The 17219-nt window shown below is 35.8% G+C and overlaps 2 long non-coding RNA genes across 2 annotated transcripts; both read left to right on the top strand.

The window, feature by feature from the left end:
• The first annotated feature begins 624 nt into the window (after positions 1–624).
• On the top strand, positions 625–5739 carry LOC141591115 (uncharacterized). The gene is made up of 2 exons (XR_012520665.1): positions 625–714; positions 5179–5739. It is a non-coding gene; the product is annotated as an uncharacterized LOC141591115 (long non-coding RNA).
• Positions 5740–6785: 1046 nt separating this feature from the next.
• On the top strand, positions 6786–8355 carry LOC141591114 (uncharacterized). The gene is made up of 2 exons (XR_012520664.1): positions 6786–6875; positions 7795–8355. It is a non-coding gene; the product is annotated as an uncharacterized LOC141591114 (long non-coding RNA).
• The last annotated feature ends 8864 nt before the right edge of the window (positions 8356–17219 follow it).

Below are 17219 nucleotides of genomic sequence, written 5' to 3'. Positions count from 1 at the left end.
AAAGGTAGTAGTTCAATCCATGCTCTGTTTTTCTCGTTTTAGAGTCGGGTTTTGGTTGGGGTTGCGTGTCTCAGGGAAGTAATAAGGGTGGTTGGTGTCGGGGTAATGGTGTTGGGTGGTCTGAGTCGCCTCTTTTGGTGGCGGTCAGGTGGGCTGTAGGTGGTGGTGGTGGTAGAGGAAGGTGGCAGCGACATGGGGGGTGTATAACGGGTTAGTTACGGTTTTCAGAGGAGTTTAAGGGGTTAGGATTGGGGTGGCACCACCGTGGACTCGGGGGAGGTCGAAACAGTGGTGCCACCATGTCTGGGGATGTGGGTTGTCGGCGAGTTGAATGGTGGTTGTTGGGCAGTGGCTGGTTGTTGATTGTGGTGGTGGTGCGTGATGAAACAGTGGGTGTTTGGTGAGGTTCGGCTTTGAACCAGGCCAAAAGACGGCCATGGTTCTCCTTGCCGGCGGGAGTCGACCCCAGTGGGGGCGGTTGTTGGTGGCTGGGTTGAAGTGGGGGACAGGGTTGGTGGTTGTCGTGGTGGTGGGAGTGGCGCGTGGTGAGGATGAGTGAGTATAAAAGAGGACGGGTTGTTTAATTCGAGTATTGAATTGTTGAAGCGGGTTTTCATAATTAATCATATAATTCTTATCACTTGTACGCATTACTAAATCTTCAATCTGGATGGCAGTTTATTTTCGTCAATTGCATCCTTCGCCCAATTTAAGGTAACACGATTCTACCGATCCTAATATTATTATTATTGTCCGAGGTTATATGATTATGTGTAATTTATATGTTTTATATGTGTTTAATTTATATAAAGTGATGATCCATTATATTGCTATTATATAATAGTAGTACCTATAATAATTTCTATTGTTGGTGAGATGGGGTTTCAAGGAGCTTGTTATTATATGATTTGATTTCAAGGTTAATGGAATACTTAATTACTTAGTGGTTAATAATTTAATATTAGTGAGAGTGAGCTATGATGCGTGGAAAATATTGGAAGATTATGAATTAAAGATTGGGTAATTCACTATAAAGTTTGCGTAATTCTTGATGCATAATTGGTTGGATTTTTGTACCGTATTTTAATTCGTCTTTCCTTTGATCTTGACTCGCGGGTGAGTAGCTTAAAGTCTTGTACTTTAAGTGTTGAGCAGTTCCTTTAATGGAATATTTGACAATATCAATATTGAAATTGAGATGGAAATCTATATATATATATAAAAGAGAGTTTTTTCGAGCGATCTGAGAGCGTCCACATCATCAAAAATCAATTTAGGAAAGTATAATTTTTGATGTAAAAAATAAAGTGGAAAATCTTTTAATTATTATAATATGTATATTTCCTAAATTATATTCAAGTGATATTTCCAATTTTTATATCAAACTTTTACATTTCATTTGGCAAAAAAATATCGCTAAAAAAATTATGAAAATAATATAATTAGCTTTGTGGTAAAAAATGCTATTATTAGAGTATAAATTTCATATTATTTGCACATATTAAAGATGGTGTACTTCTTAATAAGTAAAATTGTGTAATTTTTAGTATGTTTTGTCCCACATTGAAAAATAACGTAGGTGTGGTGAATATACTACATATAAATAGTAGAATTGTCCCACATCGAAAGATTAGTATAAGGTGATGTGATCCTATGATTATAAATAGGATGCATATTTGGAACTTATGTATCCACCCAAAATTTGTTGAGTCTCATAAATATTGTTTTAAAGAGCTCTTAAGATTTTCTATCATTATCTACGATATGATATAAAAAATAAAGTGGAAATCGTTGGGAAATACCCAGGAAAGAGTTAAGAACATGAACATGAAAATCAAAAAATATAAAACTAAAGGTTTACTAATGGTAGTCTCCTGACACAGTACAAAGGTTGTCTTATGAATGCAGTAATAAAGCGTTAATGAGTCGTTATATGTACGATGTAGAGATCTCTTTCTAATTAATGATCGAGACTAAGTGGTTTTACCTTTAAAGAAAAATAATATGTATACAGTAGTGGTTTTTTTAAGAAGAGACATGTAATTCTTGGTATGTTATATTTTTCACATTGAAAAATAATGTAGGCATGATGAACATACTACGTCTAAATAATTAAATTATGTATCTCACATCGAAAGAATAGTATACGGTAGAGTGATTCTATAAATATAAATATGAGGAATCCTTGAAACTTAGGTATTAACCCAATTTTTTTTTTATATAAAAAATATGTACTTTTTAGTATGTTATATATCCCACATTGAAAAAAAATGTAGGTGTGGTGAATATATTATGTATAAATAATAGAACTGTCCCATATATATATATATATATACATTCTCTATATTATATTAAAGTGATGTTTATAATTTTGATATAAAAACTTTATATTTCATTTGACAAAAAAGTATCGTATGAAAATTATATAATTAGATTGTGACAAAAAAATGTTATCATTAGATTGTAGATTTTATTGTAATTTCTCATTATTAAATCGGGTTGATGTCAAAGTAGGTGCACAAAAAATGGTGTATTTAGTATATTATTTGTCCTACATTGAAAAGTAATGTAAGTGTGGTGAATATACTATGTATAAATATTAGAATTGTCTCACATCGGAAGATTACCATAAGGCAAAGTGATCTTATGATTATAAATAGAAGTCATAACCCAAAATTTTTTGATTCTCCTAAGTATTGTCAGAGAGAGCTCTTAAAAGAGTTTGTATTACTGTCTCTAGAATAATGATCTGTAACCTAAGTTAATCTTTAGAATATCTTTTAGTTATTATATATAATATATACTCTGTATTTCTTATTTTATATTCAAGTGGTATTCTGGGAAAGAAAAAGGTAAACACATGGGTACCATTTGTAGAAAGTTAAAATTAGGGGTACCATGTGTAATCTATCAAAGTTCAAGGTTACCATGAGAAATTTCCAATATTATAATGATATAGTTAATTAAATTTTCATTTAAAAGATAGAGAAATCTGTACCAATAAAACAATAAAGGGGGTATTATTTTTTAATTTTTATTTTATTGTCACGCTATCAAACTTAACGTCCATATAACAGCCTTTACATTAGGGGGTACCATGGGCAAAAAAAATGGAACCTCAAGGGTACCATAGGCAGATTCGTAAAAGTAGGGGTAACATGAAAAATCTGACAAAATTAAGGGGTACCACAGAAAATTTCCGTGTCTCAATTATGATAAAAAAAAAATTGAAGAAAAACAAAATACAAATATTAATGGAGAGTACTTGATCATAGTATTAAATTTAAATATAACTATTAGATATAATGAGTAGCAATAGTCTGTATTCGGTATTCGGGATCTGTTGGATGTCGAACTAAGTGCCAAAAAAATGGTGTAATTCTGAGTATGATATTTGTCCCACATTGAAAAACAATGCATGTTTGATGAATATATACTATGTATAAATAGTAGAATTGTCCCACATCAGAAAAATAATCCAAGTTTGGTGAATATATTACTTATAAATAGTAGAATTGTACCACCCAAAAGATTAGTATGTATAAGGTGGAGTGATTATATGATTATAAATAAGTTAACCCACGTATATATTAATCCTTTATTTTTTTTGAAAGAAATATTTTAATAATATGTAAACAAATCATTAGACATAGTCTCACATAGAATATAAATATTAAACCCTTATAACGTTTTTTTTTTTGCATTATAAATAAGTTAATTACCCCGTTGCAACGCACGGGCATTCAAACTAAGTTAATGTCGAACATTATTAACGGAGAGTACTTGATCATATTATTAAATTTAAATATAAATATTAGATATAATGAGTAGCAATTGTCCGTATTCGGTATTCGGGATCTGGTTGGATGTCGAACTAAGTGCAAAAAAAAATGGTGTAATTCTGAGAATGATATTTGTCCCACTCTGAAAAACAATGCAGGTTTGATGAATATATACTACGTATAAATAGTAAAATTGTCCCACATCAAAAAAATAATCCAAGTTTGGTGAATATATTACTTATAAATAGTAGAATTGTACCACACCAAAAGATTAGTATAAGGCGGAGTAATTATATGATTATAAATAAGTTAACCCACGTATATATTAATCCTTTATTTTTTTGGAAAGAGATATTTTAATAATATGTAAACAAATCATTAGACATAGAATGTAAATATTATACCCTTATAACGTTTTTTTTGCATTATAAATAAGTTAATTACCCCGTTGCAACTCACGGGCATTCAAACTAAGTTAATGTCGGAACATTATTAATGAAGAGTACTTGATCATATTATTAAATTTAAATATAACTATTAGATATAATGAGTAGCAATTGTCCGTATTCGGTATTCGGGATCTGGTTGGATGTCGAACTAAATGCAAAAAGATGGTGTAATTATGAGTATGTTATTTGTCCCACATTGAAAAGCAATGCAGGTTTGATAAATATATACTACGTATAAATAGTAGAATTGTCCCACATAAGAAAAATAATTTAAGTTTGGTGAATATTACTTATAAATAGTATAATTGTCCCACATCGAAAGATTAATATAAGGTGGGGTGATTATAAATAGGAGTTAACCCACGTATATATTAATCTTTTTTTTTTTTGAAAGAATATTTTAATAATATGTAAGCAAATCAGTAGACATGGAATGTAAACATTAAACCCTTATAACGTTTTTTTTTGCATTATAAATAAGTTAATTATCCCGTTGCAACGCACGGGCATTCAAACTAGTTGGTTACTGGTATTGAGTTATGATTTATGGGGCCTTTGAGCCGGGTTATCTTTACGGTCCGGAGTGACCATGGTATTGAATTATATTATTATGAGTTTGAAATCGATATTGAGATGGAAATATTGTTTTGCGGTTTTTATCCGCCAGTTCACTCACCCCTTGTCTTTGGTCTTAGGTTCGACGATGAAAATACGATACTTGGTTATATTATGAGATGGAGTAATGAGTGATATGGAGTAATTAGTTGAGATTGAGATGAGTTAACGGGGAGTGTTTTTATTATTCTCTCTGTTAATTTTTATTCCTATATGTCCGTGTTTCCACGCCATGACCAAAAACTATTCTGCTTATATTGAGGTATTATCTGTTACTCAGCTTTCCGGCTGACGTGTTTTCTCCCTTTTTGGGCTACTCGTCATGGGGGTAGTTCCTTTTTGTCTTCTGATTTTATTTTCAGGTCTTTCCGCTGCGGTTCAAATGGATTTTCAAGTCAAGTTTTTAATTAAAGACTTTGTAAAAGATTTGTTCCATTTTATTTTCATTTGTATAAAAGAGACTTTGTAATAGAGACTTTGTATATTAATTATAATATCCTTGTTTTTCGGCCAGTTTTGTATGTAAAAGTAAGTTTTAATTTAGCCGAAAATCAGGGGTGTTACAATTGGTATCAGAGAGGGTTCTTTCTTGGTCAGGTGTTGAGATCGTCATATCTTAGCACCGCTCTTTTAACCTTTTAAACTTTTCTTAAATTTTGAGTTGTCATTTCATTCATTTTTTTTGAAAATTTTACGTTCGAGGACGAACTTTATTTTTAAGGAGGGTGGAATGTAATACCACTAAATTTTCAATTTGTTTTATTTTCTAATATCGAACTTCGGGGACGAAGTTCATTTTAAGGGGGGAAGACTGTAATACCCCATATTTTTATATATTATTAAACGGATATTATTAAACGGATATTGTTATATATTAATTATTATACATTTTATATTACTATTTAATTGTCGAGTTAAAAATTATGTTAGGTTATTTTATTTAACTTGCGTCGTATCGATCCAATTTATTGAGACGGGTCTATACGGAATTGTTACAATAAAATATTTGGTCCAAATTAATTGAATTGCTGGCACTAACCTTAATTAAATATTTGGACCTAACCATGATTATTGATTTTACACTAAACCTATAATACCTACCACTACTCGTTGATGACAAAACAAACATAACACTACCTTTAAACACCTACAAATACCTACCCATTTGAACGATAATTTAAGCACAATACAAACAACCTTTCACGCAATTCGAGGGAGAAAGAGTGAGGGCAGGCCTTGACAGTGCAGCAGGGAAGGGCTACGGCCATTTGTCGACGGTCATAGGCGGCTGTGGTGGTGTTTTTAGTGGCGGTAAAGGTAGTAGTTCAATCCATGCTCTGTTTTTCTCGTTTTAGAGTCGGGTTTTGGTTGGGGTTGCGTGTCTCAGGGAAGTAATAAGGGTGGTTGGTGTCGGGGTAATGGTGTTGGGTGGTCTGAGTCGCCTCTTTTGGTGGCGGTCAGGTGGGCTGTAGGTGGTGGTGGTGGTAGAGGAAGGTGGCAGCGACATGGGGGGGTGTTTAACGGGTTAGTTACGGTTTTCAGAGGAGTTTAAGGGGTTAGGATTGGGGTGGCACCACCGTGGACTCGGGGGAGGTCGAAACAGTGGTGCCACCATGTCTGGGGATGTGGGTTGTCGGCGAGTTGAATGGTGGTTGTTGGGCAGTGGCTGGTTGTTGATTGTGGTGGTGGTGCGTGATGAAACAGTGGGTGTTTGGTGAGGTTCGGCTTTGAACCAGGCCAAAAGACGGCCATGGTTCTCCTTGCCGGCGGGAGTCGACCCCAGTGGGGGCGGTTGTTGGTGGCTGGGTTGAAGTGGGGGACAGGGTTGGTGGTTGTCGTGGTGGTGGGAGTGGCGCGTGGTGAGGATGAGTGAGTATAAAAGAGGACGGGTTGTTTAATTCGAGTATTGAATTGTTGAAAGCGGGTTTTCATAATTAATCATATAATTCTTATCACTTGTACGCATTACTAAATCTTCAATCTGGATGGCAGTTTATTTTCGTCAATTGCATCCTTCGCCCAATTTAAGGTAACACGATTCTACCGATCCTAATATTATTATTATTGTCCGAGGTTATATGATTATGTGTAATTTATATGTTTTATATGTGTTTAATTTATATAAAGTGATGATCCATTATATTGCTATTATATAATAGTAGTACCTATAATAATTTCTATTGTTGGTGAGATGGGGTTTCAAGGAGCTTGTTATTATATGATTTGATTTCAAGGTTAATGGAATACTTAATTACTTAGTGGTTAATAATTTAATATTAGTGAGAGTGAGCTATGATGCGTGGAAAATATTGGAAGATTATGAATTAAAGATTGGGTAATTCACTATAAAGTTTGCGTAATTCTTGATGCATAATTGGTTGGATTTTTGTACCGTATTTTAATTCGTCTTTCCTTTGATCTTGACTCGCGGGTGAGTAGCTTAAAGTCTTGTACTTTAAGTGTTGAGCAGTTCCTTTAATGGAATATTTGACAATATCAATATTGAAATTGAGATGGAAATTGGTTACTGGTATTGAGTTATGATTTATGGGGCCTTTGAGCCGGGTTATCTTTACGGTCCGGAGTGACCATGGTATTGAATTATATTATTATGAGTTTGAAATCGATATTGAGATGGAAATATTGTTTTGCGGTTTTTATCCGCCAATTCACTCACCCCTTGTCTTTGGTCTTAGGTTCGACGATGAAAATACGATACTTGGTTATATTATGAGATGGAGTAATGAGTGATATGGAGTAATTAGTTGAGATTGAGATGAGTTAACGGGGAGTGTTTTTATTATTCTCTCTGTTAATTTTTATTCCTATATGTCCGTGTTTCCACGCCATGACCAAAAACTATTCTGCTTATATTGAGGTATTATCTGTTACTCAGCTTTCCGGCTGACGTGTTTTCTCCCTTTTTGGGCTACTCGTCATGGGGGTAGTTCCTTTTTGTCTTCTGATTTTATTTTCAGGTCTTTCCGCTGCGGTTCAAATGGATTTTCAAGTCAAGTTTTTAATTAAAGACTTTGTAAAAGATTTGTTCCATTTTATTTTCATTTGTATAAAAGAGACTTTGTAATAGAGACTTTGTATATTAATTATAATATCCTTGTTTTTCGGCCAGTTTTGTATGTAAAAGTAAGTTTTAATTTAGCCGAAAATCAGGGGTGTTACAATTGGTATCAGAGAGGGTTCTTTCTTGGTCAGGTGTTGAGATCGTCATATCTTAGCACCGCTCTTTTAACCTTTTAAACTTTTCTTAAATTTTGAGTTGTCATTTCATTCATTTTTTTTGAAAATTTTACGTTCGAGGACGAACTTTATTTTTAAGGAGGGTGGAATGTAATACCACTAAATTTTCAATTTGTTTTATTTTCTAATATCGAACTTCGGGGACGAAGTTCATTTTAAGGGGGGAAGACTGTAATACCCCATATTTTTATATATTATTAAACGGATATTATTAAACGGATATTGTTATATATTAATTATTATACATTTTATATTACTATTTAATTGTCGAGTTAAAAATTATGTTAGGTTATTTTATTTAACTTGCGTCGTATCGATCCAATTTATTGAGACGGGTCTATACGGAATTGTTACAATAAAATATTTGGTCCAAATTAATTGAATTGCTGGCACTAACCTTAATTAAATATTTGGACCTAACCATGATTATTGATTTTACACTAAACCTATAATACCTACCACTACTCGTTGATGACAAAACAAACATAACACTACCTTTAAACACCTACAAATACCTACCCATTTGAACGATAATTTAAGCACAATACAAACAACCTTTCACGCAATTCGAGGGAGAAAGAGTGAGGGCAGGCCTTGACAGTGCAGCAGGGAAGGGCTACGGCCATTTGTCGACGGTCATAGGCGGCTGTGGTGGTGTTTTTAGTGGCGGTAAAGGTAGTAGTTCAATCCATGCTCTGTTTTTCTCGTTTTAGAGTCGGGTTTTGGTTGGGGTTGCGTGTCTCAGGGAAGTAATAAGGGTGGTTGGTGTCGGGGTAATGGTGTTGGGTGGTCTGAGTCGCCTCTTTTGGTGGCGGTCAGGTGGGCTGTAGGTGGTGGTGGTGGTAGAGGAAGGTGGCAGCGACATGGGGGGGTGTTTAACGGGTTAGTTACGGTTTTCAGAGGAGTTTAAGGGGTTAGGATTGGGGTGGCACCACCGTGGACTCGGGGGAGGTCGAAACAGTGGTGCCACCATGTCTGGGGATGTGGGTTGTCGGCGAGTTGAATGGTGGTTGTTGGGCAGTGGCTGGTTGTTGATTGTGGTGGTGGTGCGTGATGAAACAGTGGGTGTTTGGTGAGGTTCGGCTTTGAACCAGGCCAAAAGACGGCCATGGTTCTCCTTGCCGGCGGGAGTCGACCCCAGTGGGGGCGGTTGTTGGTGGCTGGGTTGAAGTGGGGGACAGGGTTGGTGGTTGTCGTGGTGGTGGGAGTGGCGCGTGGTGAGGATGAGTGAGTATAAAAGAGGACGGGTTGTTTAATTCGAGTATTCGAATTGTTCGAAGCGGGTTTTCATAATTAATCATATAATTCTTATCACTTGTACGCATTACTAAATCTTCAATCTGGATGGCAGTTTATTTTCGTCAATTGCATCCTTCGCCCAATTTAAGGTAACACGATTCTACCGATCCTAATATTATTATTATTGTCCGAGGTTATATGATTATGTGTAATTTATATGTTTTATATGTGTTTAATTTATATAAAGTGATGATCCATTATATTGCTATTATATAATAGTAGTACCTATAATAATTTCTATTGTTGGTGAGATGGGGTTTCAAGGAGCTTGTTATTATATGATTTGATTTCAAGGTTAATGGAATACTTAATTACTTAGTGGTTAATAATTTAATATTAGTGAGAGTGAGCTATGATGCGTGGAAAATATTGGAAGATTATGAATTAAAGATTGGGTAATTCACTATAAAGTTTGCGTAATTCTTGATGCATAATTGGTTGGATTTTTGTACCGTATTTTAATTCGTCTTTCCTTTGATCTTGACTCGCGGGTGAGTAGCTTAAAGTCTTGTACTTTAAGTGTTGAGCAGTTCCTTTAATGGAATATTTGACAATATCAATATTGAAATTGAGATGGAAATTGGTTACTGGTATTGAGTTATGATTTATGGGGCCTTTGAGCCGGGTTATCTTTACGGTCCGGAGTGACCATGGTATTGAATTATATTATTATGAGTTTGAAATCGATATTGAGATGGAAATATTGTTTTGCGGTTTTTATCCGCCAGTTCACTCACCCCTTGTCTTTGGTCTTAGGTTCGACGATGAAAATACGATACTTGGTTATATTATGAGATGGAGTAATGAGTGATATGGAGTAATTAGTTGAGATTGAGATGAGTTAACGGGGAGTGTTTTTATTATTCTCTCTGTTAATTTTTATTCCTATATGTCCGTGTTTCCACGCCATGACCAAAAACTATTCTGCTTATATTGAGGTATTATCTGTTACTCAGCTTTCCGGCTGACGTGTTTTCTCCCTTTTTGGGCTACTCGTCATGGGGGTAGTTCCTTTTTGTCTTCTGATTTTATTTTCAGGTCTTTCCGCTGCGGTTCAAATGGATTTTCAAGTCAAGTTTTTAATTAAAGACTTTGTAAAAGATTTGTTCCATTTTATTTTCATTTGTATAAAAGAGACTTTGTAATAGAGACTTTGTATATTAATTATAATATCCTTGTTTTTCGGCCAGTTTTGTATGTAAAAGTAAGTTTTAATTTAGCCGAAAATCAGGGGTGTTACAGAACTCCTCTCTCAACTTACTCCTCACATGCTCCGGTACAAACTCTTTTCTCATAGCCTTACGAAACTCTTCCCAAGGTATAGCAGGTAAACCTTGGTTCGCATACAACTCCTTAGCACTCACTTTCACCGTATCCCACCACTTGCCAGCTGCTTCCCTTAGGTAGAACGCAGCTTGTTCTACTCTCATCTCATCAGGACAGTGAACCAAATCTAGTATGTTCTCCATCTCTCTATGCCAGTTATCAAGAAGGTTAGGCTCCCCAACCCCCTTGTACTCTTTCGGGTTAAACCTCGCTATATAGAGGCTGATTTTAGAGTGATCAACCTCCTTCTCCTTCTCCTTATCCTTATCCTTATCCTTTCCCACCGTCTTTAAAGCCTCCGTAAGAGCATCCTGATGCTCCAACATCTTAACGATATCATCTATGTTCATAAGCTTAGCTCTCGCATACAAAGCATTCTTCTTGGGCGGCATCTTGAAACTATATCAGAAAAGGGGTGGATATAAACATACGTACCAAAACCTCAAAACACGAAGGCAAGTCGCCGGGACATACTCGATCGAGTTCCCTAACCTACTCGATCGAGTAGCGGGCTACTCGATCGAGTGCCCCGACTCGGACTCCAAAAGCAGACCTTCGACCTCTAACATACTCGACCGAGTAGCTCGGCTACTCGATCGAGTGACCCCCTACTCGATCGAGTGCCCGAGGTACTCGATCGAGTGCCCAAAAACACGATTCTGGATTCAAAATCGTCAAATACCCACCTGATCAAGTCAGTCCCACTCGATCGAGTTATGCTAACTCAAAAACGCTACCCGCATGTTATATCATATCCCAACATTATAAACAACTTTATAAATCCCAACATTATATCATAACTAAGCATATAATGCTACACAACTCTTCATAAGATCAACGAAATAACTCTATCATGTTATTAAACGCCACATAGTAAACATCCATCATGCTTCTCATTCCAACAACGGTTCTATATATCTCATCAATCTTTCTTTCACATTCTCAACTTTCTACTCCAAACATCCAACAATTACACATACTTCATCACATCCACACACAAGCTAACAAACAACGCATACGACCTCGACCTACACCACCCCCGCATGTGACCGGTTCAAAATTGTAGGGCAAGTTAGCGACTCGGGACGTCTCCCAAGCCTTTGCATTAGCTCCTACAACCTTTACCCCGGGTTCATTTTAATTGACTCCCTATATTCATTAGATTTATTGGTTACAGGTTTCAGGATCGTCGCTCTGATACCATTTGTAACACCCCCATACTCCAAGTGCCTTACCAGGACCACTCAGGTATAAGGATACTACCATCTCGGTTACCCGAGGCATGATAATCATAAGACAATAACGAAACAACATTTAATAATATAACTTTAGTGAAAAGTACAAATCAAGCCAAATCCCAAAATACGGGTACAAGTTCTCAAACCAATTGTCTAATCAACTAAATGCAAAGTTTATTAAACTACTAAGCTACAGCGGAAGACTTCTATCGTCGGACAGGTGGCACATCCCAAAGCAATCCCATGTGACTCAACTCAAACTCGCTCACCATTTGCTCACCATCCCGAATGGATCACCGCAGTTTTACAAACAACAACACGGTGTCGACTAATCACACAATCTATATATATCAACAATACGATAAAGGATATCTCACACCGTCACACACACAATCACATCGGTCCCATCAATCTCAATCACCGATCGTCCACCTGGACCCCGCGGGGGGGGACGCAGCCGTACCCACCAAATCCCGCTCATCATATTGAGCGATTTTCTGTTCATTAATGTGCACATCCCCTTCGTGGCGGGTTCCACGAAGGGCGAAACTAGGGCGTGAAGCCACTCCCGCAAATGACTCCACTCGGTAGGAGAACGCGTCTCGAGAACCGAGACAAACAATCACAATCAACAACCGTCACAATACAATTACTATATTATTCAATCAACCACAACACATCAACATCACATTATGGGACTAATCGAGTAGAAATCCTACTTGGAAAGCACAACTATCGACGGTTTCAACAAATTGTATCAAAAGCCTCTTCTACAAAACCTCCTCCTATCATACAAACACATAAACACTACAAAATCACAATCTACACAAAACCCACAAATCCCCATATTAGGGTTTAAACAACTTAAAGGAAATACTATAAAAACGGTACATAGGTCTTACCCTCGACGCAAGGATCTCAACGGTATAACGAACGATGAAATCCGACCTTCCAAACTCCGGGATTTGCTAACAATGCGATTAAAGTGAAGAACGTACTTTGCTATCTCTCTTGACAGTAATTTAGGTTTTGAAAAGTGTTTAGAACAATGACGGAAAAGATTATATACCTTAATCGCATAATTAACAAAAACCGAGAAATAACTCCTCAGAACCTAAGGCTACTCGATCGAGTAGTTAAGGTACTCGATCGAGTGCCCCCTTACTCGATCGAGTATCTTAGTTACTCGATCGAGTACCCAACAGGTCAGAAACTATTTTAAAACGCAACTCACCCTTACTCGACAGAGCAAGGCCTACTCGATAGAGTACCCAGAGACTCATAAATACGGAGTATTACATAATCAATCTATTTCGACATCTCATCACTAGTCTAAAGAACATAATTTGTCTCCAATTCAACTTATTTCCTCACCAAATTCAACCATATAACAACTCTCGCCATTTACCTTGAATCCGTTTGGAGGTGTGTCCAAATACCATGGACACGGCTCAAAATACTATGGACACGTGCCCAAATAAAAGATGAAAGTTAGACACGGCTTTATAAGTGTCCGACACGTTTTGACATGTGTCCGACGAGTGTCGTGTCCGACACGGGAACGCCGATTAGGAGGAGTGTCCGTGCTACCTAGGCCAATTCTATGACCAAATTGAGTGTGAATGATCAAATTGCTTATCAAATACATTTCTAAAATAGAAAGGACAACCACTGACTGAGACACTAAAAAAAAGGATAATAAATGAATGAGACGGAGGGAGTATGAGTGTATTCAATACTCCCACAAGAGTAACGTAAAAATAATCAAACACAAATTCTCACTTTAAACGGCCACTATTCGTCTAAAGTTGTTGACGAGTCAAATATCACATCACTTTTATAATAAGACAAACAATAAATGGAATGTCACCACTTTGTGATATTATGTAAGTTGTGATATATTTGACGTCTATACTTTAGACGGATATACCCGTCTTAACCATTTAAAGTGTGACTAATTGATAATCAAAATCACAAATTCTTGTTTGTGATGGCACCTATCCGTCACAAACAAGAGATGGATACCATTTTATCTCACAAAATACCCACTTTTTCTCTCTCTGCATCACTATTCATGTGGTCCCCTTTCTCCACTAACCCATTTTAATATCATTTTATCTCACAAAATATCCGTCACAAATGATAACCCGTCACAAGGGAGACCAATTGAATCAAAATACTCAACTGTGCGGGGGTGAACCTAATACCATGTGAGGATGACTAGATGAGTAAAGACTTGTTATAGTCATACAGATTATATCAATCTCGATTGCATAACAAATCATATTTTATTCCTGGAGCCTGACAAACGAGGATAAACTAAGGACTAATGTCCACGACTGATGAGTCACGTAACTTTTGCAAAAAGAGAGTTCAATCTTGGTGGCCTTGACTAGGGCAGAGTACGGATCGGGTATTTGATCCAAAGTGCTAGTTCGGATCGGATATCCATATTAGAAATCCTGAAGTTAGATATCCAATATCCAAACCAAATGTCTCGGATATCCAATGTTCGGGTATCCAAAATAATCGGATCGGATGCGGATATCCATCGGATATCCATACTTTTGAATTTACTTTAAAATTAAGTTTGAAACACGATTATATTCATAGTTTTATATGATGATTTTCTTTCATATTCTTATTCCAATGTTCTCGGTATAAAACTGAAGTACCACCTAGATATTTCTCTAATATTTTAACATTAATTAAGTTGTATATCAAATAAAATTTTATTTTCTCGAAATTATACTAGAAAACTATAGTTTCGGATCAGATCGGATATCCAAATATTTTAATTCTAATATCCATATCCAAACCAAAACCAAAGATTTCGGATCAGATATCCAAACCAAACTTAGGTTTCGGATCGGATATCCAAACATTCGGATCGGATGCGGATCGGATATCGGATCAGTTTGGATCATCGGATTTTTTGCTCTGCCCTAGCCTTGACCACCTATCTTAAGATTTTCAGTATCTTTTTATTAGTATTAAAAGGGGAAAAGGGAGGGTGTAGACAAAATTGGGTGAATCAATTGGGATGACAGTGAAACTTATGTACTACTCCCTCCATTCAACTTCACTCTACAAGTTTCTTTTATCACATTTGCCAACACAGTTTTTACACGATAAATATCATTAGCTGCGTATTTGCAAAAATTATAAAAGTTAGATATTTTTAATGTACTCTTAAAGACGAATCAAATAAGATCCCACGTGAATATATTTTCACTTATGTATCAAGAGAAAATTGAAGTTGAATGTCCGTTTGTGAATAGTGCGCAAAATAGAAAGTTGCAAAGTGGAGTTGAATGGAGGGAGTATGGTCTATGTATACCATTCAGTGAAAGATTTAGGGGGTTAGCCGGGACAACAACACGGAAAATTTTAAATTTCTTAGTTAAAAATTTTGAAATTTTTAGAGATTTATTTAATGACATTATTAATTTGCTTTGTTGAAATTTTTCACGCCCTTAACGAAGAATTCTGACTCCACCACTATTATCCCTTAATAACGTATGTGAAATAAAGTAGTACGGAGCAATATTTTTTTTGAGGGAAGTACGGAGCAATATTTTTTAATTTGGATCCTCTCCATTACTTTCTCTCCATTACCTCTCTAATACACTCTTATTGTAATATATTTTCTCTTTCCACTCATTTAAACATTACTTTTATTAAATAATTACAACCATTAGATCGTCCCAAGATTTAATCCGGACCGTTTAAAAGTAATGGAGGTCCATTTCTTTTTAGGTAATGGAGAGAATTCGGACCGTATTTTTTAGGAGGCCCTAAATTTAATACACAAAATACTAAATTCTACATATTTTTTGGCCGCTTTTCAACTTTACCCTTCTCACTTCTCACATACAAAGAGATGACAACAATCAAAAGCCTAAGAAATGGCGAATTAAAAACCCAAAAACCAGCTGTGAAAAAAAAAACCCAATAAACCCAAGAGGCCAAGACCACCCCTAGTCTCTGTAAATTGTACTCCCTCTATCCCGATTTATTGTTATACGTTTCCTTTTTGGGTAAGTTTACACAAGTGGGCAAGTGATGGCAAATGATACTAGTAGAAAAAGTGTCATTGACATCGATTATTTATGGTCATTTACATCGTTTTTAGGCGATGTCAATAACTCTTTTTCTACCAGTGAACATATAAGAGAAGTCTTTAGTTTATCATTATTCTCTCATTTGTGTCATTTCCTTAGTCTTTAGTTTATCATTATTCTCTCATTTTTGTCGGTCTTAGTGCCAAAATAAATGTCCAAAACGGAGAGAGTGGTTACCCAATGTTCTCATTACTCATACTAAATTTGCGTTTTTCACGTTTCCCGGGTATTTTTCACAAAATCTCATTGAAGACGGGCGATATCCGTCACAAGTTTATAACGGATACCGTTTTCTCTCACAAAATACCCATTGAAAGCCGAGTGAGAAGCACATGGAGGGTGTCGGACCTTGCCCCCTCTCCCTTTTCCCTTTTTGTGAGAAGTCATAAGCTTGTAACGGGATTAGCCCATCACAAACAAGACTAGCTGGCTATTTTTAAGGACCCCATTTTTTTATTTAGCTGACGATGGTTAATGGTGAGAGGTAGTTTGGTCGAGTTTGGATAAAATAGGTTTTCAAAAGGCAAACTGCCTAACAATATGAACAAGTTGTAGAAGCAAAAGTGTACATATTTCAAGGGATACATTGATCTAAATATTGTAGATTCATGAACAATTTACAACCTCTTAAAATGTTGTAGACCGGCCACTTCTCCGGCCACCCTACTCCAGCCAATTCGACAACCACCACCAACCACTCCTTTGAACAACATAATATATCAAAACCCTATTTGTAAAATAAAAATAAAAACCCTTTAAAAATATATTTATTCAATCGATTAAAATACATGTGTTGATAAAATTGTTGATAAAACGAAGAGAGTACTTGTGATATGCGCAAATTCGGATCCATAATTGTCGAACTATTAACAAATTAACAAATTAACAAATTAACAAATTATTTAGGTTTTTAATAATTTAAAATAGAAAAAAGAAGTACTAGTAGAAAAGAATAACTAGCAACTTTTACATATGTAAGAAGTAACTATAGTATTCCGTTAATTGTTTTAGAATGTTATCATAAATCTGTTTTACAAGAAATTCACTATTTGAATAATTATTTGAAGTCAGTTATATGGTTATTCATTTAATTGTTAATAGGTTTGTTTTATATTAGGCTTATGACGC

Source organism: Silene latifolia, chromosome 7 (assembly GCF_048544455.1).
Source record: "Silene latifolia isolate original U9 population chromosome 7, ASM4854445v1, whole genome shotgun sequence".
NCBI lineage: Eukaryota > Viridiplantae > Streptophyta > Magnoliopsida > Caryophyllales > Caryophyllaceae > Silene > Silene latifolia.
This window is presented reverse-complemented; position numbering and strand designations above follow the sequence as displayed.